Source organism: Hippocampus guttulatus, chromosome 20 (genome assembly GCF_054856545.1).
Source record: "Hippocampus guttulatus isolate MCC_2025c chromosome 20, RoL_Hgut_1.0, whole genome shotgun sequence".
NCBI lineage: Eukaryota > Metazoa > Chordata > Actinopteri > Syngnathiformes > Syngnathidae > Hippocampus > Hippocampus guttulatus.
Window position 1 is genome coordinate 12,120,001 of NC_141280.1, and position 10,000 is coordinate 12,130,000.

General features: G+C 52.4%; 21 non-coding genes across 21 annotated transcripts in view; all 21 read right to left on the reverse strand.

Annotated features, from left to right (window-relative positions):
- Positions 1-49: 49 nt before the first annotated feature.
- Positions 50-168, reverse strand: LOC147189164 (5S ribosomal RNA). Its single transcript, XR_015097945.1, has one exon. It is a non-coding gene; the product is annotated as a 5S ribosomal RNA (ribosomal RNA).
- Positions 169-531: 363 nt separating this feature from the next.
- LOC147189165 (5S ribosomal RNA) lies at positions 532-650 on the reverse strand. Its single transcript, XR_015097768.1, has one exon. It is a non-coding gene; the product is annotated as a 5S ribosomal RNA (ribosomal RNA).
- Positions 651-1,014: 364 nt separating this feature from the next.
- LOC147189166 (5S ribosomal RNA) lies at positions 1,015-1,133 on the reverse strand. Its single transcript, XR_015097946.1, has one exon. It is a non-coding gene; the product is annotated as a 5S ribosomal RNA (ribosomal RNA).
- Positions 1,134-1,496: 363 nt separating this feature from the next.
- Positions 1,497-1,615, reverse strand: LOC147189167 (5S ribosomal RNA). Its single transcript, XR_015097769.1, has one exon. It is a non-coding gene; the product is annotated as a 5S ribosomal RNA (ribosomal RNA).
- Positions 1,616-1,979: 364 nt separating this feature from the next.
- LOC147189168 (5S ribosomal RNA) lies at positions 1,980-2,098 on the reverse strand. The gene has a single exon (XR_015097770.1). It is a non-coding gene; the product is annotated as a 5S ribosomal RNA (ribosomal RNA).
- A 363-nt stretch (positions 2,099-2,461) lies between these two features.
- Positions 2,462-2,580, reverse strand: LOC147189169 (5S ribosomal RNA). The gene has a single exon (XR_015097771.1). It is a non-coding gene; the product is annotated as a 5S ribosomal RNA (ribosomal RNA).
- A 363-nt stretch (positions 2,581-2,943) lies between these two features.
- On the reverse strand, positions 2,944-3,062 carry LOC147189170 (5S ribosomal RNA). Its single transcript, XR_015098133.1, has one exon. It is a non-coding gene; the product is annotated as a 5S ribosomal RNA (ribosomal RNA).
- A 478-nt stretch (positions 3,063-3,540) lies between these two features.
- LOC147189171 (5S ribosomal RNA) lies at positions 3,541-3,659 on the reverse strand. Its single transcript, XR_015097772.1, has one exon. It is a non-coding gene; the product is annotated as a 5S ribosomal RNA (ribosomal RNA).
- Positions 3,660-4,021: 362 nt separating this feature from the next.
- Positions 4,022-4,140, reverse strand: LOC147189172 (5S ribosomal RNA). The gene has a single exon (XR_015098372.1). It is a non-coding gene; the product is annotated as a 5S ribosomal RNA (ribosomal RNA).
- Positions 4,141-4,503: 363 nt separating this feature from the next.
- On the reverse strand, positions 4,504-4,622 carry LOC147189173 (5S ribosomal RNA). The gene has a single exon (XR_015098134.1). It is a non-coding gene; the product is annotated as a 5S ribosomal RNA (ribosomal RNA).
- Positions 4,623-4,986: 364 nt separating this feature from the next.
- LOC147189174 (5S ribosomal RNA) lies at positions 4,987-5,105 on the reverse strand. The gene has a single exon (XR_015098410.1). It is a non-coding gene; the product is annotated as a 5S ribosomal RNA (ribosomal RNA).
- Positions 5,106-5,468: 363 nt separating this feature from the next.
- On the reverse strand, positions 5,469-5,587 carry LOC147189175 (5S ribosomal RNA). The gene has a single exon (XR_015097773.1). It is a non-coding gene; the product is annotated as a 5S ribosomal RNA (ribosomal RNA).
- A 363-nt stretch (positions 5,588-5,950) lies between these two features.
- LOC147189176 (5S ribosomal RNA) lies at positions 5,951-6,069 on the reverse strand. Its single transcript, XR_015097774.1, has one exon. It is a non-coding gene; the product is annotated as a 5S ribosomal RNA (ribosomal RNA).
- A 362-nt stretch (positions 6,070-6,431) lies between these two features.
- LOC147189177 (5S ribosomal RNA) lies at positions 6,432-6,550 on the reverse strand. Its single transcript, XR_015097775.1, has one exon. It is a non-coding gene; the product is annotated as a 5S ribosomal RNA (ribosomal RNA).
- Positions 6,551-6,914: 364 nt separating this feature from the next.
- On the reverse strand, positions 6,915-7,033 carry LOC147189178 (5S ribosomal RNA). The gene has a single exon (XR_015097947.1). It is a non-coding gene; the product is annotated as a 5S ribosomal RNA (ribosomal RNA).
- A 363-nt stretch (positions 7,034-7,396) lies between these two features.
- LOC147189179 (5S ribosomal RNA) lies at positions 7,397-7,515 on the reverse strand. Its single transcript, XR_015097777.1, has one exon. It is a non-coding gene; the product is annotated as a 5S ribosomal RNA (ribosomal RNA).
- Positions 7,516-7,878: 363 nt separating this feature from the next.
- LOC147189180 (5S ribosomal RNA) lies at positions 7,879-7,997 on the reverse strand. Its single transcript, XR_015097778.1, has one exon. It is a non-coding gene; the product is annotated as a 5S ribosomal RNA (ribosomal RNA).
- Positions 7,998-8,360: 363 nt separating this feature from the next.
- On the reverse strand, positions 8,361-8,479 carry LOC147189181 (5S ribosomal RNA). The gene has a single exon (XR_015097779.1). It is a non-coding gene; the product is annotated as a 5S ribosomal RNA (ribosomal RNA).
- Positions 8,480-8,842: 363 nt separating this feature from the next.
- Positions 8,843-8,961, reverse strand: LOC147189182 (5S ribosomal RNA). The gene has a single exon (XR_015098135.1). It is a non-coding gene; the product is annotated as a 5S ribosomal RNA (ribosomal RNA).
- Positions 8,962-9,439: 478 nt separating this feature from the next.
- Positions 9,440-9,558, reverse strand: LOC147189183 (5S ribosomal RNA). The gene has a single exon (XR_015097780.1). It is a non-coding gene; the product is annotated as a 5S ribosomal RNA (ribosomal RNA).
- A 362-nt stretch (positions 9,559-9,920) lies between these two features.
- The window catches only part of LOC147189184 (5S ribosomal RNA), a 119-nt gene continuing 39 nt past the window's right edge, over positions 9,921-10,000 (reverse strand). Inside the window, exon 1 of the ribosomal RNA XR_015098373.1 lies at positions 9,921-10,000. This exon is cut by the window's right edge and continues 39 nt beyond it. This is a non-coding gene — a ribosomal RNA (5S ribosomal RNA).

Consider the following 10,000-nt stretch of genomic DNA (forward strand, 5'->3'; position numbering starts at 1 on the left):
AGAAAAGGTAGCGCGAAATAACGTGAAAGAGTGTTCACGTGGGTGCAAAAGCTTACAGCACCTGGTATTCCCAGGCGGTCTCCCATCCAAGTACTAACCAAGCCCGACCCTGCTTAGCTTCCGAGATCGGACGAGATCGGGCGTTCTCAGGGTAGTATGGCCGTAAGCGAGGGAAAACGTGAAAATTGTCCCCTTTATAGCAGACAGGGCACTTCCGGGTCGGGGGCGGAGTAGTGGGGTGAATTTTTTTCATTTATTCACCTCCTCGCGGGTGCACGAAGGAGGGGCCCGCTCCCGTGGTGGTTTGAGCGCTCAGCCTGTCAGGCTCGCATACGGTCCGCTGCGAGCACGCAGCTCCTCGGTACTTGATGTCTGTTGCAAAAGTGTGCTTTTCCAGCGGAGGTGCAACACATCAATAAGAGATTTAAAAATGTCAGTTGAACGTTGTGGCTCTCCCAGTTAAGGCTGAGGTGAAAAAGTGGAGAAAAGGAAGCGCGAAATAACGTGAAAGAGTATTCACGTGGGTGCAAAAGCTTACAGCACCTGGTATTCCCAGGCGGTCTCCCATCCAAGTACTAACCAGGCCCGACCCTGCTTAGCTTCCGAGATCGGACGAGATCGGGCGTTCTCAGGGTAGTATGGCCGTAAGCGAGAAAAGAAGTGAAAATTGTCCCCTTTATAGCTGACAGGGCACTTCCGGGTCGGGGGCGCAGTAGTGGGGTGAATTTTTTTCATTTATTCACCTCCTCGCGAGTGCACGAAGGAGGGGCCCGCTCCCGTGGTGGTTTGAGCGCTCAGCCTGTCAGGCTCGCATACGGCCAGCTGCGAGCACGCAGCTCCTCGGTACTTGATGTCTGTTGCAAAAGTGTGCTTTTCCAGCGGAGGTGCAACACATCAATAAGAGATTTAAAAATATCAGTTCAACGTTGAGGGTCCCCCAGTTAAGGCTGAGGTGAAAAAAGTGGAGAAAAGGTAGCGCGAAATAACGTGAAAGAGTGTTCACGTGGGTGCAAAAGCTTACAGCACCTGGTATTCCCAGGCGGTCTCCCATCCAAGTACTAACCAAGCCCGACCCTGCTTAGCTTCCGAGATCGGACGAGATCGGGCGTTCTCAGGGTAGTATGGCCGTAAGCGAGGGAAAACGTGAAAATTGTCCCCTTTATAGCAGACAGGGCACTTCCGGGTCGGGGGCGGAGTAGTGGGGTGAATTTTTTTCATTTATTCACCTCCTCGCGGGTGCACGAAGGAGGGGCCCGCTCCCGTGGTGGTTTGAGCGCTCAGCCTGTCAGGCTCGCATACGGTCCGCTGCGAGCACGCAGCTCCTCGGTACTTGATGTCTGTTGCAAAAGTGTGCTTTTCCAGCGGAGGTGCAACACATCAATAAGAGATTTAAAAATGTCAGTTGAACGTTGTGGCTCTCCCAGTTAAGGCTGAGGTGAAAAAGTGGAGAAAAGGAAGCGCGAAATAACGTGAAAGAGTATTCACGTGGGTGCAAAAGCTTACAGCACCTGGTATTCCCAGGCGGTCTCCCATCCAAGTACTAACCAGGCCCGACCCTGCTTAGCTTCCGAGATCGGACGAGATCGGGCGTTCTCAGGGTAGTATGGCCGTAAGCGAGAAAAGAAGTGAAAATTGTCCCCTTTATAGCTGACAGGGCACTTCCGGGTCGGGGGCGCAGTAGTGGGGTGAATTTTTTTCATTTATTCACCTCCTCGCGAGTGCACGAAGGAGGGGCCCGCTCCCGTGGTGGTTTGAGCGCTCAGCCTGTCAGGCTCGCATACGGCCAGCTGCGAGCACGCAGCTCCTCGGTACTTGATGTCTGTTGCAAAAGTGTGCTTTTCCAGCGGAGGTGCAACACATCAATAAGAGATTTAAAAATATCAGTTCAACGTTGAGGGTCCCCCAGTTAAGGCTGAGGTGAAAAAAGTGGAGAAAAGGTAGCGCGAAATAACGTGAAAGAGTGTTCACGTGGGTGCAAAAGCTTACAGCACCTGGTATTCCCAGGCGGTCTCCCATCCAAGTACTAACCAGGCCCGACCCTGCTTAGCTTCCGAGATCGGACGAGATCGGGCGTTCTCAGGGTAGTATGGCCGTAAGCGAGGGAAAACGTGAAAATTGTCCCCTTTATAGCAGACAGGGCACTTCCGGGTCGGGGGCGGAGTAGTGGGGTGAATTTTTTTCATTTATTCACCTCCTCGCGAGTGCACGAAGGAGGGGCCCGCTCCCGTGGTGGTTTGAGCGCTCAGCCTGTCAGGCTCGCATACGGTCCGCTGCGAGCACGCAGCTCCTCGGTACTTGATGTCTGTTGCAAAAGTGTGCTTTTCCAGCGGAGGTGCAACACATCAATAAGAGATTTAAAAATGTCAGTTCAACGTTGTGTCTCTCCCAGTTAAGGCTGAGGTGAAAAAGTGGAGAAAAGGAAGGGCGAAATAACGTGAAAGAGTGTTCACGTGGGTGCAAAAGCTTACAGCACCTGGTATTCCCAGGCGGTCTCCCATCCAAGTACTAACCAGGCCCGACCCTGCTTAGCTTCCGAGATCGGACGAGATCGGGCGTTCTCAGGGTAGTATGGCCGTAAGCGAGAAAAGAAGTGAAAATCGTCCCCTTTATAGCTGACAGGGCACTTCCGGGTCGGGGGCGGAGTGGTGGGGTGAATTTTTTTCTTTTATTCACCTCCTCCCGAGTGCACGAAGGAGGGGCCCGCTCCCGTGGTTGTTTGAGCGCTCAGCCTGTCAGGCTTGCATACGGTCCGCTGCGAGCACGCAGCTCCTCGGTACTTGATGTCTGTTGCAAAAGTGTGCTTTTCCAGCGGAGGTGCAACACATCAATAAGAAATTTAAAAATATCAGTTCAACGTTGTGTCTCTCCCAGTTAAGGCTGAGGTGAAAAAGTGGAGAAAAGGAAGCGCGAAATAACGTGAAAGAGTGTTCACGTGGGTGCAAAAGCTTACAGCACCTGGTATTCCCAGGCGGTCTCCCATCCAAGTACTAACCAGGCCCGACGCTGCTTAGCTTCCGAGATCGGACGAGATCGGGCGTTCTCAGGGTAGTATGGCCGTAAGCGAGAAAAGAAGTGAAAATTGTCCCTTTTATAGCTGACAGGGCACTTCCGGGTCGGGGGCGGAGTAGTGGGGTGATTTTTTTTCATTTTTCACCTCCTCGCGAGTGCACGAAGGAGGGGCCCGCTCCCGTGGTGGTTTGAGCGCTCAGCCTGTCAGGCTCGCATACGGTCCGCTGCGAGCACGCAGCTCCTCGGTACTTGATGTCTTTTGCAAAATTTTGCTTTTCCAGTGGAGGTGAAAAAGCATCCAGCAGGCGGAAATCCCAAGCTGCTTCTTGTCCAAGTGCTATCATGACCGAGCAGCGTGCAGACGGCTCCCTCTGTTGGACATTATTTTATTCCAAAGAGACGTTGATCTGTCAAATCAACTTGAAGGAAACGATTTCAAAACACAGGATAGGTGAAAGTTGAATGACAAATGAAAGCCAAAATTTTAGGCAAGAGCAGTGATTTGTGTTGTGAATTGGAGGTGGGTGCAAAAGCTTACAGCACCTGGTATTCCCAGGCGGTCTCCCATCCAAGTACTAACCAGGCCCGACCCTGCTTAGCTTCCGAGATCGGACGAGATCGGGCGTTCTCAGGGTAGTATGGCCGTAAGCGAGAAAAGAAGTGAAAATTGTCCCCTTTATAGCTGACAGGCACTTCCGGGTTGGGGGTGGAGTGGTGGGGTGAATTTTTTTCATTTATTCACCTCCTCCCGAGTGCACGAAGGAGGGGCCCGCTCCCGTGGTGGTTTGAGCGCTCAGCCTGTCAGGCTCGCATACGGTCCGCTGCGAGCACGCAGCTCCTCGGTACTTGATGTCTGTTGCAAAAGTGTGCTTTTCCAGCGGAGGTGCACCACATCAATAAGAGATTTAAAAATGTCAGTTCAACGTTGTGGCTCTCCCAGTTAAGGCTGAGGTGAAAAAGTGGAGAAAAGGAACCGCGAAATAATGTGAAAGAGTGTTCACGTGGGTGCAAAAGCTTACAGCACCTGGTATTCCCAGGCGGTCTCCCATCCAAGTACTAACCAGGCCCGACCCTGCTTAGCTTCCGAGATCGGACGAGATCGGGCGTTCTCGGGGTAGTATGGTCGTAAGCGAGAAAAGAAGTGAAAATTGTCCCCTTTATAGCCGACAGGCACTTCCGGGTCGGGGGTGGACTGGTGGGGTGAATTTTTTTCATTTATTCACCTCCTCCCGAGTGCACGAAGGAGGGGCCCGCTCCCGTGGTGGTTTGAGCGCTCAGCCTGTCAGGCTCGCATACGGTCCGCTGCGAGCACGCAGCTCCTCGGTACTTGATGTCTGTTGCAAAAGTGTGCTTTTCCAGCGGAGGTGAAACACATTAATAAGAGATTTAAAAATGTCAGTTGAACGTTGTGGCTCTCCCAGTTAAGGCTGAGGTGAAAAAAGTGGAGAAAAGGTAGCGCGAAATAACGTGAAAGAGTGTTCACGTGGGTGCAAAAGCTTACAGCACCTGGTATTCCCAGGCGGTCTCCCATCCAAGTACTAACCAGGCCCGACGCTGCTTAGCTTCCGAGATCGGACGAGATCGGGCGTTCTCAGGGTAGTATGGCCGTAAGCGAGGGAAAACGTGAAAATTGTCCCCTTTATAGCAGACAGGGCACTTCCGGGTCGGGGGCGGAGTAGTGGGGTGAATTTTTTTCATTTATTCACCTCCTCGCGAGTGCACGAAGGAGGGGCCCGCTCCCGTGGTGGTTTGAGCGCTCAGCCTGTCAGGCTCGCATACGGCCAGCTGCGAGCACGCAGCTCCTCGGTACTTGATGTCTGTTGCAAAAGTGTGCTTTTCCAGCGGAGGTGCAACACATCAATAAGAGATTTAAAAATATCAGTTCAACGTTGAGGGTCCCCCAGTTAAGGCTGAGGTGAAAAAAGTGGAGAAAAGGTAGCGCGAAATAACGTGAAAGAGTGTTCACGTGGGTGCAAAAGCTTACAGCACCTGGTATTCCCAGGCGGTCTCCCATCCAAGTATTAACCAGGCCCGACCCTGCTTAGCTTTCGAGATCGGACGAGATCGGGCGTTCTCAGGGTAGTATGGCCGTAAGCGAGGGAAAACGTGAAAATTGTCCCCTTTATAGCAGACAGGGCACTTCCGGGTCGGGGGCGGAGTAGTGGGGTGAATTTTTTTCATTTATTCACCTCCTCGCGGGTGCACGAAGGAGGGGCCCGCTCCCGTGGTGGTTTGAGCGCTCAGCCTGTCAGGCTCGCATACGGTCCGCTGCGAGCACGCAGCTCCTCGGTACTTGATGTCTGTTGCAAAAGTGTGCTTTTCCAGCGGAGGTGCAACACATCAATAAGAGATTTAAAAATTTCAGTTGAACGTTGTGGCTCTCCCAGTTAAGGCTGAGGTGAAAAAGTGGAGAAAAGGAAGCGCGAAATAACGTGAAAGAGTATTCACGTGGGTGCAAAAGCTTACAGCACCTGGTATTCCCAGGCGGTCTCCCATCCAAGTACTAACCAGGCCCGACCCTGCTTAGCTTCCGAGATCGGACGAGATCGGGCGTTCTCAGGGTAGTATGGCCGTAAGCGAGAAAAGAAGTGAAAATCGTCCCCTTTATAGCTGACAGGGCACTTCCGGGTCGGGGGCGGAGTGGTGGGGTGAATTTTTTTCATTTATTCACCTCCTCCCGAGTGCACGAAGGATGGGCCCGCTCCCGTGGTTGTTTGAGCGCTCAGCCTGTCAGGCTTGCATACGGTCCGCTGCGAGCACGCAGCTCCTCGGTACTTGATGTCTGTTGCAAAAGTGTGCTTTTCCAGCGGAGGTGCAACACATCAATAAGAAATTTAAAAATATCAGTTCAACGTTGTGTCTCTCCCAGTTAAGGCTGAGGTGAAAAAGTGGAGAAAAGGAAGCGCGAAATAACGTGAAAGAGTGTTCACGTGGGTGCAAAAGCTTACAGCACCTGGTATTCCCAGGCGGTCTCCCATCCAAGTACTAACCAGGCCCGACCCTGCTTAGCTTCCGAGATCGGACGAGATCGGGCGTTCTCAGGGTAGTATGGCCGTAAGCGAGAAAAGAAGTGAAAATTGTCCCTTTTATAGCTGACAGGGCACTTCCGGGTCGGGGGCGGAGTAGTGGGGTGATTTTTTTTCATTTTTCACCTCCTCGCGAGTGCACGAAGGAGGGGCCCGCTCCCGTGGTGGTTTGAGCGCTCAGCCTGTCAGGCTCGCATACGGTCCGCTGCGAGCACGCAGCTCCTCGGTACTTGATGTCTGTTGCAAAAGTGTGCTTTTCCAGCGGAGGTGCAACACATCAATAAGAGATTTAAAAATGTCAGTTCAACGTTGTGGCTCTCCCAGTTAAGGCTGAGGTGAAAAAGTGGAGAAAAGGAAGCGCGAAATATTGTGAAAGAGTATTCACGTGGGTGCAAAAGCTTACAGCACCTGGTATTCCCAGGCGGTCTCCCATCCAAGTACTAACCAGGCCCGACCCTGCTTAGCTTCCGAGATCGGACGAGATCGGGCGTTCTCAGGGTAGTATGGCCGTAAGCGAGAAAAGAAGTGAAAATTGTCCCCTTTATAGCTGACAGGGCACTTCCGGGTCGGGGGCGCAGTAGTGGGGTGAATTTTTTTCATTTATTCACCTCCTCGCGAGTGCACGAAGGAGGGGCCCGCTCCCGTGGTGGTTTGAGCGCTCAGCCTGTCAGGCTCGCATACGGCCAGCTGCGAGCACGCAGCTCCTCGGTACTTGATGTCTGTTGCAAAAGTGTGCTTTTCCAGCGGAGGTGCAACACATCAATAAGAGATTTAAAAATATCAGTTCAACGTTGAGGGTCCCCCAGTTAAGGCTGAGGTGAAAAAAGTGGAGAAAAGGTAGCGCGAAATAACGTGAAAGAGTGTTCACGTGGGTGCAAAAGCTTACAGCACCTGGTATTCCCAGGCGGTCTCCCATCCAAGTACTAACCAAGCCCGACCCTGCTTAGCTTCCGAGATCGGACGAGATCGGGCGTTCTCAGGGTAGTATGGCCGTAAGCGAGGGAAAACGTGAAAATTGTCCCCTTTATAGCAGACAGGGCACTTCCGGGTCGGGGGCGGAGTAGTGGGGTGAATTTTTTTCATTTATTCACCTCCTCGCGGGTGCACGAAGGAGGGGCCCGCTCCCGTGGTGGTTTGAGCGCTCAGCCTGTCAGGCTCGCATACGGTCCGCTGCGAGCACGCAGCTCCTCGGTACTTGATGTCTGTTGCAAAAGTGTGCTTTTCCAGCGGAGGTGCAACACATCAATAAGAGATTTAAAAATGTCAGTTCAACGTTGTGTCTCTCCCAGTTAAGGCTGAGGTGAAAAAGTGGAGAAAAGGAAGGGCGAAATAACGTGAAAGAGTGTTCACGTGGGTGCAAAAGCTTACAGCACCTGGTATTCCCAGGCGGTCTCCCATCCAAGTACTAACCAGGCCCGACCCTGCTTAGCTTCCGAGATCGGACGAGATCGGGCGTTCTCAGGGTAGTATGGCCGTAAGCGAGAAAAGAAGTGAAAATCGTCCCCTTTATAGCTGACAGGGCACTTCCGGGTCGGGGGCGGAGTGGTGGGGTGAATTTTTTTCTTTTATTCACCTCCTCCCGAGTGCACGAAGGAGGGGCCCGCTCCCGTGGTTGTTTGAGCGCTCAGCCTGTCAGGCTTGCATACGGTCCGCTGCGAGCACGCAGCTCCTCGGTACTTGATGTCTGTTGCAAAAGTGTGCTTTTCCAGCGGAGGTGCAACACATCAATAAGAAATTTAAAAATATCAGTTCAACGTTGTGTCTCTCCCAGTTAAGGCTGAGGTGAAAAAGTGGAGAAAAGGAAGCGCGAAATAACGTGAAAGAGTGTTCACGTGGGTGCAAAAGCTTACAGCACCTGGTATTCCCAGGCGGTCTCCCATCCAAGTACTAACCAGGCCCGACCCTGCTTAGCTTCCGAGATCGGACGAGATCGGGCGTTCTCAGGGTAGTATGGCCGTAAGCGAGGGAAAACGTGAAAATTGTCCCCTTTATAGCAGACAGGGCACTTCCGGGTCGGGGGCGGAGTAGTGGGGTGAATTTTTTTCATTTATTCACCTCCTCGCGAGTGCACGAAGGAGGGGCCCGCTCCCGTGGTGGTTTGAGCGCTCAGCCTGTCAGGCTCGCATACGGTCCGCTGCGAGCACGCAGCTCCTCGGTACTTGATGTCTGTTGCAAAAGTGTGCTTTTCCAGCGGAGGTGCAACACATCAATAAGAGATTTAAAAATGTCAGTTCAACGTTGTGTCTCTCCCAGTTAAGGCTGAGGTGAAAAAGTGGAGAAAAGGAAGGGCGAAATAACGTGAAAGAGTGTTCACGTGGGTGCAAAAGCTTACAGCACCTGGTATTCCCAGGCGGTCTCCCATCCAAGTACTAACCAGGCCCGACCCTGCTTAGCTTCCGAGATCGGACGAGATCGGGCGTTCTCAGGGTAGTATGGCCGTAAGCGAGAAAAGAAGTGAAAATCGTCCCCTTTATAGCTGACAGGGCACTTCCGGGTCGGGGGCGGAGTGGTGGGGTGAATTTTTTTCTTTTATTCACCTCCTCCCGAGTGCACGAAGGAGGGGCCCGCTCCCGTGGTTGTTTGAGCGCTCAGCCTGTCAGGCTTGCATACGGTCCGCTGCGAGCACGCAGCTCCTCGGTACTTGATGTCTGTTGCAAAAGTGTGCTTTTCCAGCGGAGGTGCAACACATCAATAAGAAATTTAAAAATATCAGTTCAACGTTGTGTCTCTCCCAGTTAAGGCTGAGGTGAAAAAGTGGAGAAAAGGAAGCGCGAAATAACGTGAAAGAGTGTTCACGTGGGTGCAAAAGCTTACAGCACCTGGTATTCCCAGGCGGTCTCCCATCCAAGTACTAACCAGGCCCGACGCTGCTTAGCTTCCGAGATCGGACGAGATCGGGCGTTCTCAGGGTAGTATGGCCGTAAGCGAGAAAAGAAGTGAAAATTGTCCCTTTTATAGCTGACAGGGCACTTCCGGGTCGGGGGCGGAGTAGTGGGGTGATTTTTTTTCATTTTTCACCTCCTCGCGAGTGCACGAAGGAGGGGCCCGCTCCCGTGGTGGTTTGAGCGCTCAGCCTGTCAGGCTCGCATACGGTCCGCTGCGAGCACGCAGCTCCTCGGTACTTGATGTCTTTTGCAAAATTTTGCTTTTCCAGTGGAGGTGAAAAAGCATCCAGCAGGCGGAAATCCCAAGCTGCTTCTTGTCCAAGTGCTATCATGACCGAGCAGCGTGCAGACGGCTCCCTCTGTTGGACATTATTTTATTCCAAAGAGACGTTGATCTGTCAAATCAACTTGAAGGAAACGATTTCAAAACACAGGATAGGTGAAAGTTGAATGACAAATGAAAGCCAAAATTTTAGGCAAGAGCAGTGATTTGTGTTGTGAATTGGAGGTGGGTGCAAAAGCTTACAGCACCTGGTATTCCCAGGCGGTCTCCCATCCAAGTACTAACCAGGCCCGACCCTGCTTAGCTTCCGAGATCGGACGAGATCGGGCGTTCTCAGGGTAGTATGGCCGTAAGCGAGAAAAGAAGTGAAAATTGTCCCCTTTATAGCTGACAGGCACTTCCGGGTTGGGGGTGGAGTGGTGGGGTGAATTTTTTTCATTTATTCACCTCCTCCCGAGTGCACGAAGGAGGGGCCCGCTCCCGTGGTGGTTTGAGCGCTCAGCCTGTCAGGCTCGCATACGGTCCGCTGCGAGCACGCAGCTCCTCGGTACTTGATGTCTGTTGCAAAAGTGTGCTTTTCCAGCGGAGGTGCACCACATCAATAAGAGATTTAAAAATGTCAGTTCAACGTTGTGGCTCTCCCAGTTAAGGCTGAGGTGAAAAAGTGGAGAAAAGGAACCGCGAAATAATGTGAAAGAGTGTTCACGTGGGTGCAAAAGCTTACAGCACCTGGTATTCCCAGGCGGTCTCCCATCCAAGTACTAACCAGGCCCGACCCTGCTTAGCTTCCGAGATCG